Source organism: Hyla sarda, chromosome 2, assembly GCF_029499605.1.
Source record: "Hyla sarda isolate aHylSar1 chromosome 2, aHylSar1.hap1, whole genome shotgun sequence".
NCBI classification, from domain to species: domain Eukaryota; kingdom Metazoa; phylum Chordata; class Amphibia; order Anura; family Hylidae; genus Hyla; species Hyla sarda.
The window spans coordinates 163,216,686-163,234,579 of record NC_079190.1 but is presented as its reverse complement, the minus strand read 5'-3'; the positions used below and the strand labels follow the sequence as shown (position 1 = coordinate 163,234,579).

Sequence of the window (17,894 nt, the reverse complement as noted above, 5' to 3'; positions counted from 1 at the left end):
CATACTATTTCGGAAACTACACCCCTCAAGGAACGTAACAAGGGGTACAGTGAGCCTTAACACCTTATAGGTGTTTGACAACTTTTTGTTAACTTTTTGAGGTGCTAGAACAGTGGACCCCCGCCCCCCCCCCCCACATGTGACCTTATTTTGGAAACTGCACCCCTCACAGAATTTAATAAGAGGCACAGTGAGTATTTACACCCCACGGACCTCTGTTCCAAAACATCTGTGGGGCGAAAATGCTCACTGTACCACATATTACATTACATGAGGGGTTTAGTTTCCAAAATGGGTCACATGTGGGTGGGGTCCATTGTTCTGGCACTATGGGGGCTTTGTAAAATTCCGGACAAACTTCAATTCCGGACAAATTTTATATCCAAAAGCCCAATGGCGCTCCTTCTCTTCTGAGCATTGTAGTTCGCCCGCAGAGCACTTTACATCCACATATGGGGTATGTGCTTACTCAGAAGAAATGGGGGTTACAAATTTTGGGGGTATTTTTTCCTATTTTTCCTTGTGAAAATGAAAATTTAGGGTAACACCTGCATTTTAGTGAAAAACATAGTTTTTTTTTAGTTTTTTTTTTTTCATTTTCCCATCCAACTTTAACAAAAATGTGTCAAACACCTGTGGGGTGTTAAGGCTCACTAAAGCCCTTGTTACCTTCCGCGAGGGGTGAAGTTTCCAAAATGGGGTCACACGTGGGTATTCATTTTTTTGCATTTATGTCAGAACCGCTGTAAAATCAGCCACCCCTGTGCAAATCACCAATTTAGGCCTCAAATGTACATAGTGTGCTCTCACTCCTGAGCCCTGTTGTGCATACACATAGCATTTGAAGCCCACATATGGGATATTTCCGTACTCAGGAGAAATTGTGTTACAAATTTTGGGGGTATTTTTTCCCTTTTACCGCTTGTGAAAATAAAAAGTATGAGGCAACACCAGCATGTTAGTGTACATTTTTTTTTATTTTTTTACCCTAACAGGCTGGTGTAGACCCCAACTTTTCCTTTTCATAAGGGGCAAAAGGAGAAAAAGCTCCCCAAAATTTGAAACGCAATTTCTTCCGAGTACAGAAACACCCCATATGTGGCCCTAAACTGTTGCCTTGAAATAAGACAGGGCTCTGAAGTGCGAGAGTGCCATGTGCATTTGAGGACTATATTAGGGATTGCATGGGGTGGACATAAGGGTATTCTACACTAGTGATACCCAAACAGGGTGCCTCCAGCTGTTGCTAAACTCCCAGCATGCCTGGACAGTCAGTGGAGCTGGAGGCTCCGTTTTGGAGACTTCCGTACAATACATTTTTCATTTTTATTGGGGGGGGGGGGGGGGGGGGCAATGTAAGGGGGTGTATATGTAGTGTTTCACCCTTTATTTTGTGTTGCAAAACTACAACTCCCAGCATGCAGTGAAAGACTGTGCATGCTGGGAGTTGTACTTTTGCAACAGCTGGAGGCTGTTACCTAACTCAGTATTTTCCAACCAGTGTGCCTCCAGCTGTTGCAAAACTACAACTGCCAGCATGTACTGATCGCTGAAGGGAGATGTAGTTATGCAACAGCTGGAGGTACGCAACTACAACTCCCAGCATGCTGAGACAGTTGTTTGCTGTTTGGGCATGCTGGGATTTGCAGATTTGCTACATCTGGAGGGCTACAGTTTAGAGATCACTGCACAGTGATATCCAAACTGTGGCCCTCCAGATGTTGCAAAGCTCTGGATCGCCACCAAGGATAAGTGACCTCCGGCCCGGTCACTGACGGTTCCCCTGCTCTACCCGGACAACAGTGGGTGGGGAGAGCGGGGGAACCGAACGTTAACCCACCCCGCCCACGATCTGCTATTGGTCGATCACTTCTGATCCACCAATAGCAGGGATAGGAGGGGTAGCATTCCTGCCACCTCACTCCTATCCCTTCAGGGGGATCATGGGTGTCTTTGACAACCCCGATCCCCCTTGTTTTCCGGGTCACCGGAGACCCGTATGACCTGGAATCGCTGCATATGGCCGATGTAAATTCACCAGCGATTTGCGGCGATCACCGTCATGGGGGGGGGGGGCATATGCACGGGATACCTGCTGATAGATATCAGCAGTCATCCCGGTCCGGTCCCCGCCCGACACGCGGCGGGGACCCAAATTCCCACGGGCGTAGAGGTACTCCCTTGGTCCTTAAGTACCAGGGAGCAAAGGCGTACCTGTAAGCCCTTTGTCCTTAAGGGGTTAAGCAGACTGGTTTCATTAACCAGCAACTCAGAGAGAACTCATTTTGTGACTCTCGGAGTCTCATCGGCTGACATTTACTGCGTTCTGAACCGTGGGCCCAGAAAAGTTGCCGTGTTTAACAGGTCTTGGGTGACTTCATATATCTCATTTAAGGGGTACTCCACTGGAAAACATTTAGTTTTTTTTGGTTTTTAAATCAACTGGTTACAGAAAGTTAAACTGACTTGTAAATTACTTCTATTTAAAAATCTTAATCCTTCCAGTACTTATCAGCTGCTGTATTCTACAGAGGAAGTTATTTTCTTTTTGAATTTCCTTTCTGTCTGACCACAGTGCTCTCTGCTGGACACATCTGTCCATTTTAGGAACTGTCCAGAGCAGGAGAGGTTTGCTATGGGGATTTGCTCCAACTCTGGACCGTTCCTAAAATGGACAGAGGTATCACCAGAGAGCACTGTGGTACAGCAGCTGATAAGTACTGGAAGAATTACAATTTTTTTAATAAAATTTATTTACAAATCTGTTTAACTTTCTGGCACCAGTGGTTTAAAAAATATATTTTTTTCCAGCGGAATTCCCCTTTAACCCCTTGGGTTTTTCCGTTTTTTGCACGTTAATTTTTTCCTCAATCTTTTAAAAATCTTAACCCTTCTAATTTTGCACCTACAGACCCAAATGATGGTTTAATTTTTGCTTCACCAATTCAATTTTGTAATGACATCAGTCATTTTACCCAAAAATCTACAGCGAAACAAAAAAAAATAAAAAATCATTGTGCGACGAAATTGAAGAAAAAACTAACATTTTGTAACTTTTGGGGCTTCTGTTTCTACACTGTACATTTTTTGGTAAAAATGACACCTTATCTTTATTTTGTAGGTCCATACGATTAAAATGATATCCTACTTATATAGGTTTGATTTTGTATTGCTTCTGAAAAAAATCATAACTACATGCAGGAAAATGTACCGTATTTATCGGCGTATAACACGCACTTTTTAGGCTAAAATTTTTAGCCTAAAGTCTACCTGCCTGTTATACGCTGATAAGCCGCTGCAGTTGAATGATTTAAAGCGGGCGCTTTAAATCAATGAACTGCAGCGGCTTTGCAGGTGCAGAGACCGCCAGCGCTGCCGGCTTCTCTGCCCCTGCCTGTCCTGGGGTCTAGAGCCCTGCTGCCGGCCCTTCTCACCCCCTGGCTATCGGTGCCCCTGCCCGTTCTCTCCCCCTGACTATCGGTGCCGGCGCCCCATTGCAATGGGGCAGCGGCACCGACAGACGGGGAGAGAAGGGGTAGCGGCACCCATTGCCGGTGCCGCTGCCCCGTTGCCTCCCCCATCCCCGCTTGTATAATTACCTGTGGTCGGGGTCGGGTCCGCGCTGCTTCCGGCCTCCGGTGTCCGTCCCCTGCGCCGTCCAGTGCATAGCAACGACGCATGGGACGCACACCGGAGGCCTGAAGCAGCGCGGACCCGACCCTGGCAACAGGTAATTATACAACCGGGGATGGGGAAGGCAATGGGGCAGCGGCGCCGGCAATGAGTGCCGCTGCCCCTTCTCTCCCCCTGTCTGTCGGCGCCGCTGCCCCATTGCCGGCACCGATAGTCAGGGGGAGAGAACGGGCAGCTGGAGAGAAGCGGCGGCAGCAGGGCTCTAGACCCCAGGAAAGGCAGGGGGAGAGAAGCGGGCAGCGGCGGCCCCTCTCCTCCTGCCTTTCATGGGGTTGTATTGGGGATTATACGCATGCACACAAACATTTTTTACCCAAATATCATTGGTAAAATGAGGGTGCGTGTTATAGGCCGGTGTGTGGTATACCCTGATAAATATAGTATATGTTTTAAATGGTCATTCTGACCCCTATAACTTTTTTTCTTTTTCTTTGTATGGGGCAGTATATGGGCTAATTGTTTGTGCCGTGATCATAAGTTTTTAGCGGTACCATTTTTTGTATTGATCGGTCTTTTTGATCACAAAAATATGCTATTTTGGACTTTGGAATTTTTTTTGCGCGTACCCCATTGACCATGTGGTTTAATTAACGACATATTTTGACGGAATTGGTGATTTTAACTTTTATTAGGGAGGGGGTAAAAGTCTTTTTTTACACTTTTCTTTTTCTTTCTTTTTTTTTTTTTTTGCTGTGCTGTAGCCCCCATAGGGGGCTATAACATGCAGTACATTGATTGCCAGCACTGTTAAATGCAAAGCCATTGCACTGCATTGATCAGTGTTATCGGTGATCGATTGCTCAAGCCTTGATCTCAGGCTTGGAGAAATCAATCGCGATCGGACACGCTGGAGTCAGGTAACGGACCCTCCGCTCGCGTCCTAGCTGATCGGGACATCGTGGTTTCACTGCGATGGTCCCAATCAGCCCGAATGAGCTGCCGGAAATCCTTTTTTTTTTTTTTTTTTTACAGGATAGATGCAGATAAATGGGAGCTCAACATAGCTCAACATAAAACATGAATTACCCAGCCAAGGATACTGTGTTGCACATAAACCCAATGTGCCAAAAGGATAACCAACAATAAATATAGGAAAACAGTCCTACTAGGCTGGGTATGAAGGTAAAAATATAAGAATGTAAAAGAGAATAGGAGGAATAAAAGAGAGTAAGAATGAAGTAAAGAGATAGTGTCCAATGATAAAATAATATTTATTAGGTACATGCACAGTCTTCAGCAGGGCCCTTGCCTCAGACTGTCAATAAATAAAAATGCTATAAAATAAGCTAAAAGATTAATTCAAAAATATTTATACAGTATTTCTCATATAAGAATGTTCATGCAATACTAGGTGCTACCACTTGGGACAGGTCAGGGAAAATAGGACATTGGGCAATTTAGGCAATTAAAGTGCTGCAGGTACTGGAGTTAGTATAGTCTTTCCACAATTAAAAGTCACTTGATATAGTCATTGTTTTATCTGCAAAGACAGCTATGTGTCTGGATTGTAATAATATCAGTTATGACCTGTCTCAAGTGGCAGCACCTAGTATTGCATGAACATTCTTATATGAGAAATATTGTATAAATATTTTTGCCTTAATCTTTTAGCTTATTTTATAGCATTTTTATTTATTGACAGTCTGAGGCAAGGGCCCTGCTGAAGACTGTGCATGTACCAATTAAATATTATTTTTCATTGGACACTATCTCTTTACTTAATTCTTACTCTTTTATTCCTCCTATTCTCTTTTACATTCTTATATTTTTACCTTCATCCCCAGCCTAGTAGGACTGTTTTCCTATATTTATTGTTAGATGCAGCAATTAACTTTGAACGCCGCATCTAAAGGGTTAATAGCGCCCGTCACCGCAATCGGTGACGCGCGCTAATTAGCCCCCAGGTCCCGGCTACTGTTAGACGTCGGGACCGACCCGATATATCCGGGAGCGGGACTCAGGCCGTACAGGTACGCCCTGTGTCCCAAAGAGGTTAAGGTAATGTAGAATTCTTGCTTTTAGTTGATTTGGTTAGGTCAGTGTCCCCTTCCTCTTTAGCCAACACATAGGTGTTTAGGAGATGGAGAGCAGGCTTGACACAGGAAATGCTCACATAACTTTCACCTGAAAGCGCATGCGTGATGTCTTGGAGTGGGTTGAGGCATTGTTAACAGATTCCAAGACCAAGGCAGTAGGTGTCTCACTTGGCGGTCTGTGGAGAGAATCTTGGACAGAGCATTTTGCTGCTCTAGGTGGAACCCCATCTTTTTGAGCAGTCGGTCACCATAGCACATGCTCTGGAAGGTTGAGTTCTCTTTGTGTCTGCCTCAAGTCCACTCTCTTCTTCCAGCTATTTAAGAAGGGGCCCACCAACTTCCTGCATATCCCAGTAGCTCTGTTAATACATTGGGCATGTGCACTATTCTTCATGGCATTTCCTGTGAATGAAAAGAGCGCAACAACATAAGTTATTTTCAATTTTATTTAGGAGGACAGGAGTTAACTATAGAGTTTGGTGTAGTTGTACCATACATTTGAGAATCTTAAATAGACAGTACAGCTAACCCAAACCCAATGAATAAATTGCTGACCTGAGTCCTCCTAACAGAACAGTACAGTAACAGTAGTATTAAATATTTGATATAGAAAAAACAAACAATACTTAAAATTAACTTACTAATGGCCAGATGCACTGAAATTGTGTCCACTGATTAAGCTTCATAGCTTTGACCACAAGCTTTCTATTGTCTGTCGTGATAGCGACCTGATGCTCTTCACAAAGGGTTCCATGCAGCCAATGCCTCCATCAAGCCCAAGGCTATGTTCTCTCCTGTGTGGTCGTCAGGAAAATAGGATGTTTGAGGGCAACGGCTTTTCAGTTGAAACTCATCATTGACAAAGTGCACAGTTAGACTAATATATGGTTCAGTTGTTCTGCTTGACCACAAGTCCGTAATGGGGGAAAAGAACGTCACCCCAACCAACCATTTCCAGTTGAACCTTGTCACGGTATTTGCTGTAATGCTCTGGGATAGCTGTTTGAGAGTAGTAGTTTTTTGAGGGAAGCAGGTACCTCTTGTGCAGTGTGTGGATCAGATTCTGAAATTCCGCTTTGCTAACTGTGTATATGGGCATCAGTGATTTCTTTATGTCGCTGGGAAGACTTGGCATATGGCATGATACTCACAAACACCTCTGTAATTGTAATGGTTTGTTCGGCTTACTTGTTCTTTGTTTTGTTGAGCAGCAGCCGCTGTCTCTTTACTCTGGGCTTCATACTTTTCTTCATACTTTTCTCTGTGCTGTTTTAGGTGCTGGTATAAATTTGTTGTGTTGCCACGTGACTTAGCTCGTTTTCTTTTTCTTCCTGTTTTGCCACTAGAAAAAGTAAAAGCTGCCAAGATCTAAGGCAGCCAATTAACAGGATGAGAAGAATATAGCAGCCTCCCCCTCTTATTAAGCCAGCCAGATCTCCCCCTCATTAAGCCAGCCAGAGTCCCCCCCCCTCAATATGCAAGCCAGAGTCCCCCCCTCAATATGCAAGCCAGAGTTCCCCCCCTAATATGCCAGCCAGAGTCTCCCCCCCCCCCTCAATATGCCACCTTTTCATTTTGAATCCCCTCCATTCCATGTACATTGACTAAACAGGAATTGGAGGGGACTGGATATGAAATGAGGAGAGATGACCTAAATTATTCCCTCATTTCATGTATCTGGTTGGTTGGTTCTCCTCACAGGCTCCGGCACTGCACAGACCTTCTTTGCTTGCTTCCTCCTTGGCTGCTCGGTGTTCTGGCTGGGAGGGAGGGGCTTTTTATACCATTTCCTCCCAGCGCTAGGCACTGCTGGGAGGAATTACGTCACCTGTGTCTGATCATGGGGGGGGGGTCTGACCATTGGAGCTACCCCCCTTCCCCCTTCAGGCTGTAACTTGCCCTTCTTTTTGAACCAAAGCCAGAAGTTTATTCAAAATGAATGGGAAATATAAAGGAAGGACTTATACTTCTCCTTTCTTCTGGATCAAAACGGCAGTGGCAGATTAAAATAAAATAACAGAAAAAACCTGCGGGAAAACCTAGCCTAACTCTGACTCCACAGCTCTGATTATTATCTATTATTTTTATGTTTCTATATTATGCCGGGATGTGCACAATAATAACTTTCTAAACCTGCATGGTTCGGCTGCCGTCAGCACTGGCATCCTGTAATGTTGTCTTAGCTCCTGCATCCAGTATGACAGGAAATTCTGTAAATTGTAAAATTCTTTAGCACTAGATGGGAACCCTAAGAAACAGAGCAGGACACTCTGTCTTCTACTGCATAGCTACAAGTGCCCCCCCCCCCCCCATTTGGACCGTGGCTGATGCCTGCAGCTATTTCACAGCAGAATCAGCAATAAGAGTGCTGTAGAAAGTGATTATCGCTAATATTTATGTACTGCAATTGTGTTTTGTTTTTTTTTTGTTTTTTTTGGAAACAAATTCTTTGTCCATCATAAGTAAAAAAAAAATTTACCTCACAAGTAAATGGCTGCATGGTAAGCTGCTAGAAATATTATTATTGATTAATTAAAATCTATCATCTGCCAGAATTTGTTTTGTGTTCTCTTCTCATTTTTACATACTCACACAGGCTAGAGCATTTTCATCTCCTGCTGTACAGATTCTGCTTCTTGATTTGACTGCCTATCAGTATATCTATCACCTCTATCTCCTCAGTGTATTAGACAACAATTCCTATGTGAACATTTTTAACTATTGCAGAAATTAAAACCTTATTATCTGACAGGTTGTTGACCCTTTCTGCTTTGGTACAGACATTTGGATTGTTGTTTTATTAGGAAGATTTCTCCCACAGGTGAAAGTGTCTGTGAGTTTCAAGGCTTCTATACCCACCCATAACAATATGCTGCTGAACCCTGCTGTTGTGTAGCTTTCTCTATATTCTAGTGTCCCATGGATCAGTGGGACATGTCTGTCGTGAATATTTTGATTAGCTCTTGAATGTTCCAGATACCAAAGTTTGACAAACCCTCTTCAATAAATATTTAGCCCCAGGAACGGCTCATTTGACACATTTCATGAGAGTAAACCTTAATGCCACACTGATTAAGTCAAACTGAGAGAGGAAAGCAAGAATTAGCGATATACTAACAAATGTAGTGGCTCATTAACAGCAATCAGTTGCTTGTACCATTAAATTGTCCCTCTTTTTTTTTTCCCACCTCATGCCGTTACAGAATAAAATGTTTAATAAGAACCATGTCATTGTTAAACTAGCCTTGGAGGGGGAGAACTGAATAAACTATTGAGTGATGCTGAAGGTTGCGTTCAGCTTCCCATGACAGGGCAGAAAACAAGGATTGCTATGACCAGTGTTGCCCTTGTAATAAAATGTTGTACAGTGCTTTTGTACTCTTTGGTTCCCTGTTTAAGCAGTTCATTTTTAATTTGGTTTTGTCTTATGTACGCAACTCATCCTACCAAAAATATAGCGGGAGGCACAGGGGTAGATTGCAAAGGATACTGTGGGAGAGGTGCCCAGAGATCAAGGTCTTTTTCCTGGCGAAGCTCCTGGTGTCTCTCAGAAAAACGCATGTCAATGCGGGTGGCCAAATGGATAAGTTCTTGCAGGTTGACAGGAATCTCTCGTGCGGCCAGCACATCCTTGATGTTACTGGATAGGCCTTTTTTAAAGAGAGCCTCGTTATTCCAAGATAATTCGGAAGCCAGAGTACGAAATTGGATGGCGTACTCGCCTACTGAAGAATTACCCTGGACCAGGTTCAGCAGGGCAGTCTCGGCAGAAGAAGCTTGGGCTGGTTCCTCGAAGACACTACGGACTTCAGCGAAGGACTGGACTGTTGCTGTGGCAGGATCATTGCGGTCCCAGAGCGGTGTGGCCCAAGACAAGGCCTTTCCAGACAGAAGACTCACTACGAACGCCACCTTAGACCGTTATGTGGGAAATTGGTCTGACAACATCTCCATATGTAAGGAACATTGAGACAGAAAGCCACGGCAGAGTCTAGAGTCCCCATCAAATTTGTCCGGCCGAGACAAGCGGAGGCTGGGAGCGGCCACTCGCTGCGGAGGAGGTGCAGGAGCTGGCGGAGGAGATGGTTACTGCTGTAGCAGTGGCAGAAGTTGCTGTAACGTGGCGGTCAACTGCGACAGCTGCTGTCCTTGTTGGGCGATTTGCTGCGATTGCTGAGCGACCACCGTGGATAGGTCAGCGAGACTAGGCAGCGGCACCTCAGCGGGATCCATGGCCGGATCTACTGTCACGATTCGGCTAGCTGGTTGTGGATCCTCTGTGTCAGCGAGGGATTGGCGTGGACCGTGCTGGTGGACCGGTTCTAAGATGCTACTGGTATTCACCAGAGCCCACCGCAAAGCGGGATGGTCTTGCTGCGGCGGTAGCAACCAGGTCGTATCCGCTGGCAACGGCTCAACCTTGCTGACTGCTGAGAAGGTGTGGGACAGAAGGACTAGGCAGAGACAAGGTCAGACGTAGCAGAAGGTCGGGGCAGGCGGCAAGGTTCGTAGTCAATATGGATAGCAGGAGATCTGGAAACACAGGCTTTGGACAACACTAAACGCTTTCACTGGCACAAGGCAACAAGATCCGGCAAGGGAGTGCAGGGGAAGTGAGGTAATATAGCCAGGGAGCAGGTGGAAGCTAATTAGGCTGATTGGGCCAGGCACCAATCATTGGTGCACTGGCCCTTCTAAATCTTAGAGAGCGGGCGCACGCGCGCCCTAGAGAGCGGAGCCGCGCGCGCCAGCACATGACAGCCGGGGACCGGGACTTGTAAGTGACTTGGGATGCGATTCGCGAGCGGGCGCGTCCCGCTATGTGAACCGCATATCCGCCGGCAATATCAGTGCAGCGCTCCCGGTCAGCGGCTCTGACCGGGGCGCTGCAGAGAGAGAGACGCCGTGAGCGCTTCGTGGAGAAACAATTTTTAGGGGTATTTTCTGCTATTACCCTTTTTTAAAAATGTAATATTTTTGGGAAAACAAGCATTTTAGGTAAAAATTTTTCAAAGTCGTGAAACACCTGTGGGGTATAACTCTATAACACTTTATCCCATATTACATTCCCCGAGCGGTCTAGTTTCCAAAATGGTATGCCATGTGTTTTTTTTTTTTTTTTTGCTGTTCTGGCACCATAAGGGCTTCCTAAATGCAACATGCCCCCCAAAAACCATTTCAGAAAAACGTACTCTCCAAAAAATACCCTTCCCTTCTGAGCCCTCTACTGCGCCCGCCGAACACTTTACATAGACATATGAAGTATGTGCTTACTCGAGAGAAATTGGGCTACAAATACAATTAAAAATTTTCTCCTTTTACCCCTTGTAAAAATTCAAAAATTGGGTCTACAAGAACATGTGAGTGTAAAAAATGAAGATTGTGAATTTTCTCCTTCACTTTGCTGCTATTCCTGTGAAACACCTAAAGGGTTAAAACGCTGACTGAATGTCATTTTGAATACTTTGGGGGGTGTAGTTTTTATAATGGGGTCATTTATGGGGTATTTCTAATATGAAGACCCTTCAAATCCACTTCAAACCTGAACTGGTCCCTGAAAAATATCGAGTTTGAAAATTTTGTGAAAAATTGGAAAACTGCTGCTGAACTTTGAAGCCCTCTGGTGTCTTCCAAAAGTAAAAACTCATCAATTTTATGATGCAAACATAAAGTAGACATATTGTATATGTGAACCAAAAAAAATGTATTTGTAATATCCATTTTCCTTACAAGCAGAAAGCTTCAAAGTTAGAAAAATGCTAATTTTTCTAATTTTTCATCAAGTTTACGGATTTTTCACCAAGAAAAGATGCAAGTATCGACAAATTTACCACTATGTTAAAGTAGAATATGTCACGAACAAACATTCTCGGAATCAGAATGATAACTAAAAGCATTCCAGAGTTATTAATGTTTAAAGTGACAGTGGTCAGATGTGCAAAAAACGCTCCGGTCCTTAAGGCCAAAATGGGCTTGGTCCTGAAGGGGTTAAGGAATCCAACAAATACTTTGATGCATATTATAGAACCATATTAAAAAGCATATACAAGCATACCCTGGAAACCAGGGGTGCAATGAGATAACCAGCATATCACTAAGATAAGGTAAGGGCTGACATCAATTATATTAATGGTGTTGGCCCTGAAAGAAGCCATTCTCTGGCAAAACGTCGGGTAGTAAGGGCGCACGTCTCACTACTCTGTTACCCACTTGGTAATTATTTAGCTTTTTAGGCTGTTAACCTCTATGTAACATATTGTATATTAAGTATTTGAGTGTACTTGGATAGTTGTATTAGCCAACACCATTAATATAATTGATGTGAGCCCTTACCTTATCTCAGTGATTTGCTTCTCCGGTGCATAAACATCTTTTCCCCTATCCAAAGGATAGGGGATAAGATGCCTGATCGTGGGAGTCCCGCCGCTGGGGACCCCCGGGATCATGCACGCGGCACCCCGTTTGTAATCAGTCCCCGGAGCGTGTTCGCTCCGGGACTGATTACCGGCGACTACAGGGCGGGCGGCGTGTGATGACACGCCTGCTCCGGCGTGTGAAGTCACGCTCCGCCCCACAATGCAATCCTACGGGAGGGCGTGATAGCGAACACACTCCGGGGACTGATTACAAACGGGGTGCAGCGTGCATGATCCCGGGGGTCCACAGTGGCGGAACTCCCGCGATCAGGCATCTTATCCCCTATCCTTTGGATAGGGGATAAGATGTTTAAGCACCGGAGAACCCCTTTAATATTTGTTCCTGCGTGGGATCTGTTACATATAAGGGGAGTTGTTTGTGTTCATAAGGATAGAAGTTGTCAAACCACTCTTATTTGCTTTCATGAAGATGTGAGTAGAAGCCTTGACAGAGCGATGGCTGTGGATATAGGGGGACATTTATCAAAGCATTTAGTAATTTTTTTTTTTCTTTTGCAGAAAATTGTTGCAGAAAATTCGCATATGGGACTACTCTTGTTTTTGTGCGACTTTTTGATTGTACAGTTCCGTAAGCGTTCCGTAAGCAAAAAAAGAAACTTGATTACCAAAGCAAAAAGGGATTTTAGACTCGCAAAAAAGTCACATCACATGAAAAAACCTACTACATTTACTCCAGCTCAGACATGGAGCCTAAAAAGCCACTACCAAAGCAAAACAAAATTAAAAATTCTTACGTGAAAGAAGTTTATAAACAGGATGAAACTAGTTGATAAATAAGTCGCACATAAGCAAAAAAATTGTAATTAAAGAAGAACTAAAAAAAAAGAATACATAAGTAAACATTGATAAATGTCCCCCATAGTGTTTTTGAAGGGGGAAACAAACATAAATGAACACAATTTTTTTTCTGTTTCTACAATTATTTCTATTTGCAGGTGACAGGTTGCCCAATGGGCGCAAAGTTCTCACCTACTATGGGAAATTTATTCATGGCATTTTGGAGGAGACCTATCTATATATGACCCCCAGCCCACTAATTGATTTGGTGGGCTGGTATGGTCGTTATATGGATGATCTCGTTATTGTCTGGAAAGTTGACTAATCTGATGCCCAGGATTTTCTGAAATTTATAAATAACAATGATCTTAGTCTTAGTTTTACTTTCGAATGGGGCGGTCAATTTTTTAAGACATAACATTACAAGGCAATGTAATTAACTCGTAAACCAACTTCGGGAAACAATATCCTGCACTTTTCTAGTTGTCATCCAACCCATACAGTACGTAATCTCCCGAGTTCATTAGGGTAAGAAGAGCCTCTTCAGATGAGAAGGGGTATTCCAGGCAAAAACTTTTTTTTATATATCAACTGGCTCCGGAAAGTTTGAAACAGATTTGTAAATTACTTCTATTAAAAATTCTTAATCCTTCCAATAGTTATTAGCTTCTGAAGTTTTCTGTCTAACTGCTCAATGATGATGTCACGTCACGGGAGCTGTGCATGATTGGACAATATCCCTTGCATAATGGGAGAATATCCCCATAGGAGCGGGACGTGAGTCATCAGAAAGCAGTTAGACAGAAAACAGCAACTCAACTTCAGAAGCTAATAACTATTGGAAGGATTAAGATTTTTTAATAGAAGTAATTTACAAATCTGTTTAACTTTCCGGAGCCAGTTGATATATATATATATATAAAAAAAATTTTTGCCTGGAATACCCCTTTAACAGCTAGACTAACTAAAAGAGGATACCCACCTAATGTTTTGAATGGGGCAAAAAATATTTTCCAATCCAGAAGTAGGGACTCGTACTTAGAGGATAAAACTAGAAAAAATTCAGAATACTCCCAGATGGTCACATTCTAAACTTCGTACAGTACACATTTTTGTGATATTTAACAGATTATCAATAAGCATTTACCAGTACTGTATAAAGATTAGATTCTGTGCAGCATCCTTGATAATGGTGTTAGAATGGTGGCAAAATGTTATCTATGTAGATACATGGTGAAATCTCAAATGTTTAAATCCATGGCCACAGATTTCACTTATACTGTGAAATCCATTATTAACTGTGATACGACCCATGTTATCTATTCAGCAATATGTTGGGAATGCAGGTTGCAGTACATAGGCTGTACCACTAGGAAACTCGAAGTGCAAGGCATGTTTTCTTCTTTATTTCTTTTTGTATGTGCCTCCTAATAGATTTTCCCCTTTTGATGTATGTTTACGTTTTTTTGTTTTGGTTCACTTGATTTGCATATGATGTCATGGGTTCATCCCAGGAAATAAATTGGAATCGGGGTGTTCCCTGAACTGACTAGGGAATATAAAATGAAGGATAATGGTCAGACGTGTTGTGCCATGACTAAGAACCTGACAAGTTCTAAATGTTCTAATGTTTTAAATATATATTTTCTGGAGGAATTGGAGTTTTGGCAAGAAACTATTTTTTTAAATATGCTGTTCAGTTTTGGGCACCAGTTTATAAAAGGGATGTTGTGGAGCTGGAAATGGTGCAGAGAAGCGTGACTAAACTAATAAGGGGCATGGAACATCAATATAACATTAATACTTATGCAGAAATATAAAATCACATCCCTTCCCCTTCATCCAACCGTAATACTTCCCAAAATCTTGGTTGAACTTGATGGACGTATGTCTTTTTTTTTTTTCAACCATACTATGGAACTATGTAATGCAGCTAAGTGTCCGGTTACCTTATTGGTTGGAGCTTCATACTTATACCCACTTTGGTTTGTTGTTCAGACATCTTTCTTAGATAAAACACTTGTAGTTGGCAAAAACAAAAACTGTAACATTCCACCTCTGATAACAATGTAACATATTTATGACCAGTAATAACTCAACAATGTTGCAATAGGCTTCTAGCCCCGTAATTTGTCAGTGGTATTTCCACAGTTTGCTAAAAGGGTATACTGTTTTTACTAAACCAGTTATTCAAATATTTATGATACATACGGTAAGTGTCAGTCCTGTAAATAAGATCCTGCAAATAAAAGGTCTATTTGTGATCTTTCTCCTGCAATGGAAGGAATATATATGGTAATTTCCCTCCAAAAAAGGTGCAATATGTAGAGCCATTTTGCTGAAAAGGAAAACAGATGCAATACAGTTCTGATGGCTATACAGCTAAAACCTGTTGGAGTAAGATATCTTGGTACACTGTACTCCTCACCACTTTTCATCTGTAGTTGGTGTAAGGATCACAGCTACGGTGTCTTATACTCCAGCTAGCAGCGACAATCGATTGTAGTGCCTGTGACCGTACTCGCTAGTAAGCTAGTTGGCATTTGAGGTAGGCTGTCGGCGTGAGTGCATGCTCTAATGGAGTGCCGGTCTTGTATAATGGTCTGCAATATGCACAGGATTGCAGGAAAGTATAAATGCATGTCTGTATGATGGCAAATGGTTGCGGGATAATATATTTGGGGTGTTTTGGGGTATAAGTATTGTGGTATAAACCCCTTCTTCAGTGGCTGATAGTATCGTTCAAATAGTTTGGACAATTCTGCACATTTTTTATTGGAAATAATTTGACATTTTATTAGGATTAGGGCTTTTTTAAATATTTTTGAAAAACATTTTTTACACTTTTTTTTTTTTTTGTGGCTTCACTATTGTTTATGTGCTCACCAACGTCACAAAATGTGAGCTAAAAATTAAACAAAAAAGCCTCCAGAGTTCTGAGATTCATGGTGCAGCATAGTATGTTTTTAATATTTTTTTTATTTCTGTGGAGGGTGAATGGGTTGTTGTGGGATAGTTGGAGTGTAGCTATTTAGTGCCATTCAGGGTGTCACCCGATGCGGTAGGCCCCCCCTCCCCACGTCACTTTCTAGCAACGCTACTGGTAATAAAGGGTAGATAACAAACTTCGGCTATTAACATAAGGGAAAACTTTTCTGCTTTAAAAAATGCTTTTGTATGCGGGTTTTGCTTACGTGCAGTATATTTATCAAGGTCATGCAACTTTTTGATAAATAGATCGCATGTAAGCAAAAGTAAGTTACAAAAAATTGTCATATAAAAGCCATACGTTTCAAAAGAATAATAAATCTCCTTCATTAGAAGGAGATTTATCAAGCTCTGTAGTAGATTTTTTTGCGTAAAAAAAAGTCACACGTACTTGTGCACTGGTAGGTTTAGGAAAAAGATACCAGGTTGTTGGTGCAAACCACCAGCGATGGGTAACAGTTTCTTCAAAAGGAATTTTTATTGCCAAAGAAAACAACGCGTTTCAGAGCTTTGGAGCTCCATCAGGTCAGTATGGCAGCATAACAATAGAAGATACAAAGACGCTCTTTATGCTCAAAATTGGCGCCAGATTATGGTGGGCCCTGCCCCATGGGCGTGGCCGCCAACTCCGGGCCAAAGGTGAGCACAAGAGTTGAACAAGGAATAACTTCTTAAATATGGATAAAATTACACATAACATTTATAAAATCGATGTAGTTATACATATTAAATAGACATCTTACATTATATATGAGTTTTGAATTGTAATAATGGGACGCTGGACACCGGCGACTTAGTGCGCACACGTCCATGGTGTGATGCGGGCACGAGATGTGTGTATCCGCTGCTATGGTAACAAGCATAGTAGGGAGTGATGTTTATGAATGGTATGAGCATGCGTATACAATGCAGAGGCCACGGTGAATGGATCTCGGAAGAAAAACTAAGCAAGAAGACGCATATTTGCGCGTGCGTGCTTGTGAATGACAAGATAGTTCTTGTTGCGCATGCGTTAGTGGCGCTGTGTAAATGATTGAGTGGACATTCTTTGAGCAGTAAAGATCTTTCTGCATACATATTGTCAGCGCTATGTAGATAAATAGATACTGCCTCACATGTCATATATGTGAGGAAGCGGCTAAAAAGAAATGAGGTTTTCAACAGAATAAAGCCCGTTTCTGTGGATAATAATGGATATTGTAATATACACTTATAGGGCATAATTGGTATAGTACTATGTATACTACATTGGTTTAGCAATAAGCAATGATGTGAATATTATTTTAAAATACATAAATAGAGACATAATATATTCTCATATACATAAAAAATACGTGTTTAAACCATATTGGATCTGCTATGCAATAAATAAAAAATATGAACACACGAGAATTCAACAGGTACCACATGGCAACAATGACATTTGACAGGTAACTGTGTGATGAAATTGGCTTGAGTACCTTTACACTTCATATGTAAAGACAAGGACCTAGAACTGATGGTAGGCGTGTATAGGGATGTATCATATGTACTATTAGTATTATGAATGATATGAATGCTCACTGATTGGTATGGAATGGATGTATTATCAGATGATATCAATTGCCTCATTAAGGCCTGCCGGATATAAGCTGTTAAGCTTATGAATCCAGTATGATTCACGGCGTTGAAGTCTTTCAAACCTATTATGTACATTGCTGGGAATATGTTCAATTGCTTGAAGGGAAAACACTGTGAAGTCGCTATTATGATGGGATGCCGCATGTCTGGAGACACTATGTTGGAGAAATCCTCTGGTGAAATTGTACCTGTGGCTGTTCATGCGGGTCCTTAGTTGTTGGGAGGTTCTGCCCACGTACTGGAGTTTGCATGGGCATTCCTTCAGATGGATGACAAATGATGTTGAGCAGTCAATTTTGTTCTTAATGGGGAAGGTTTCTCCTGTTACATTGCTCTTATACTC

General features: G+C 42.4%; 1 protein-coding gene across 2 annotated transcripts in view; it reads left to right on the top strand.

Annotated features, from left to right (window-relative positions):
* Positions 1-17,894, top strand: part of PCCA (propionyl-CoA carboxylase subunit alpha) — a 1,119,575-nt gene that overhangs the window by 678,842 nt on the left and 422,839 nt on the right. The gene's annotated exons all lie outside the window — the stretch shown is intronic.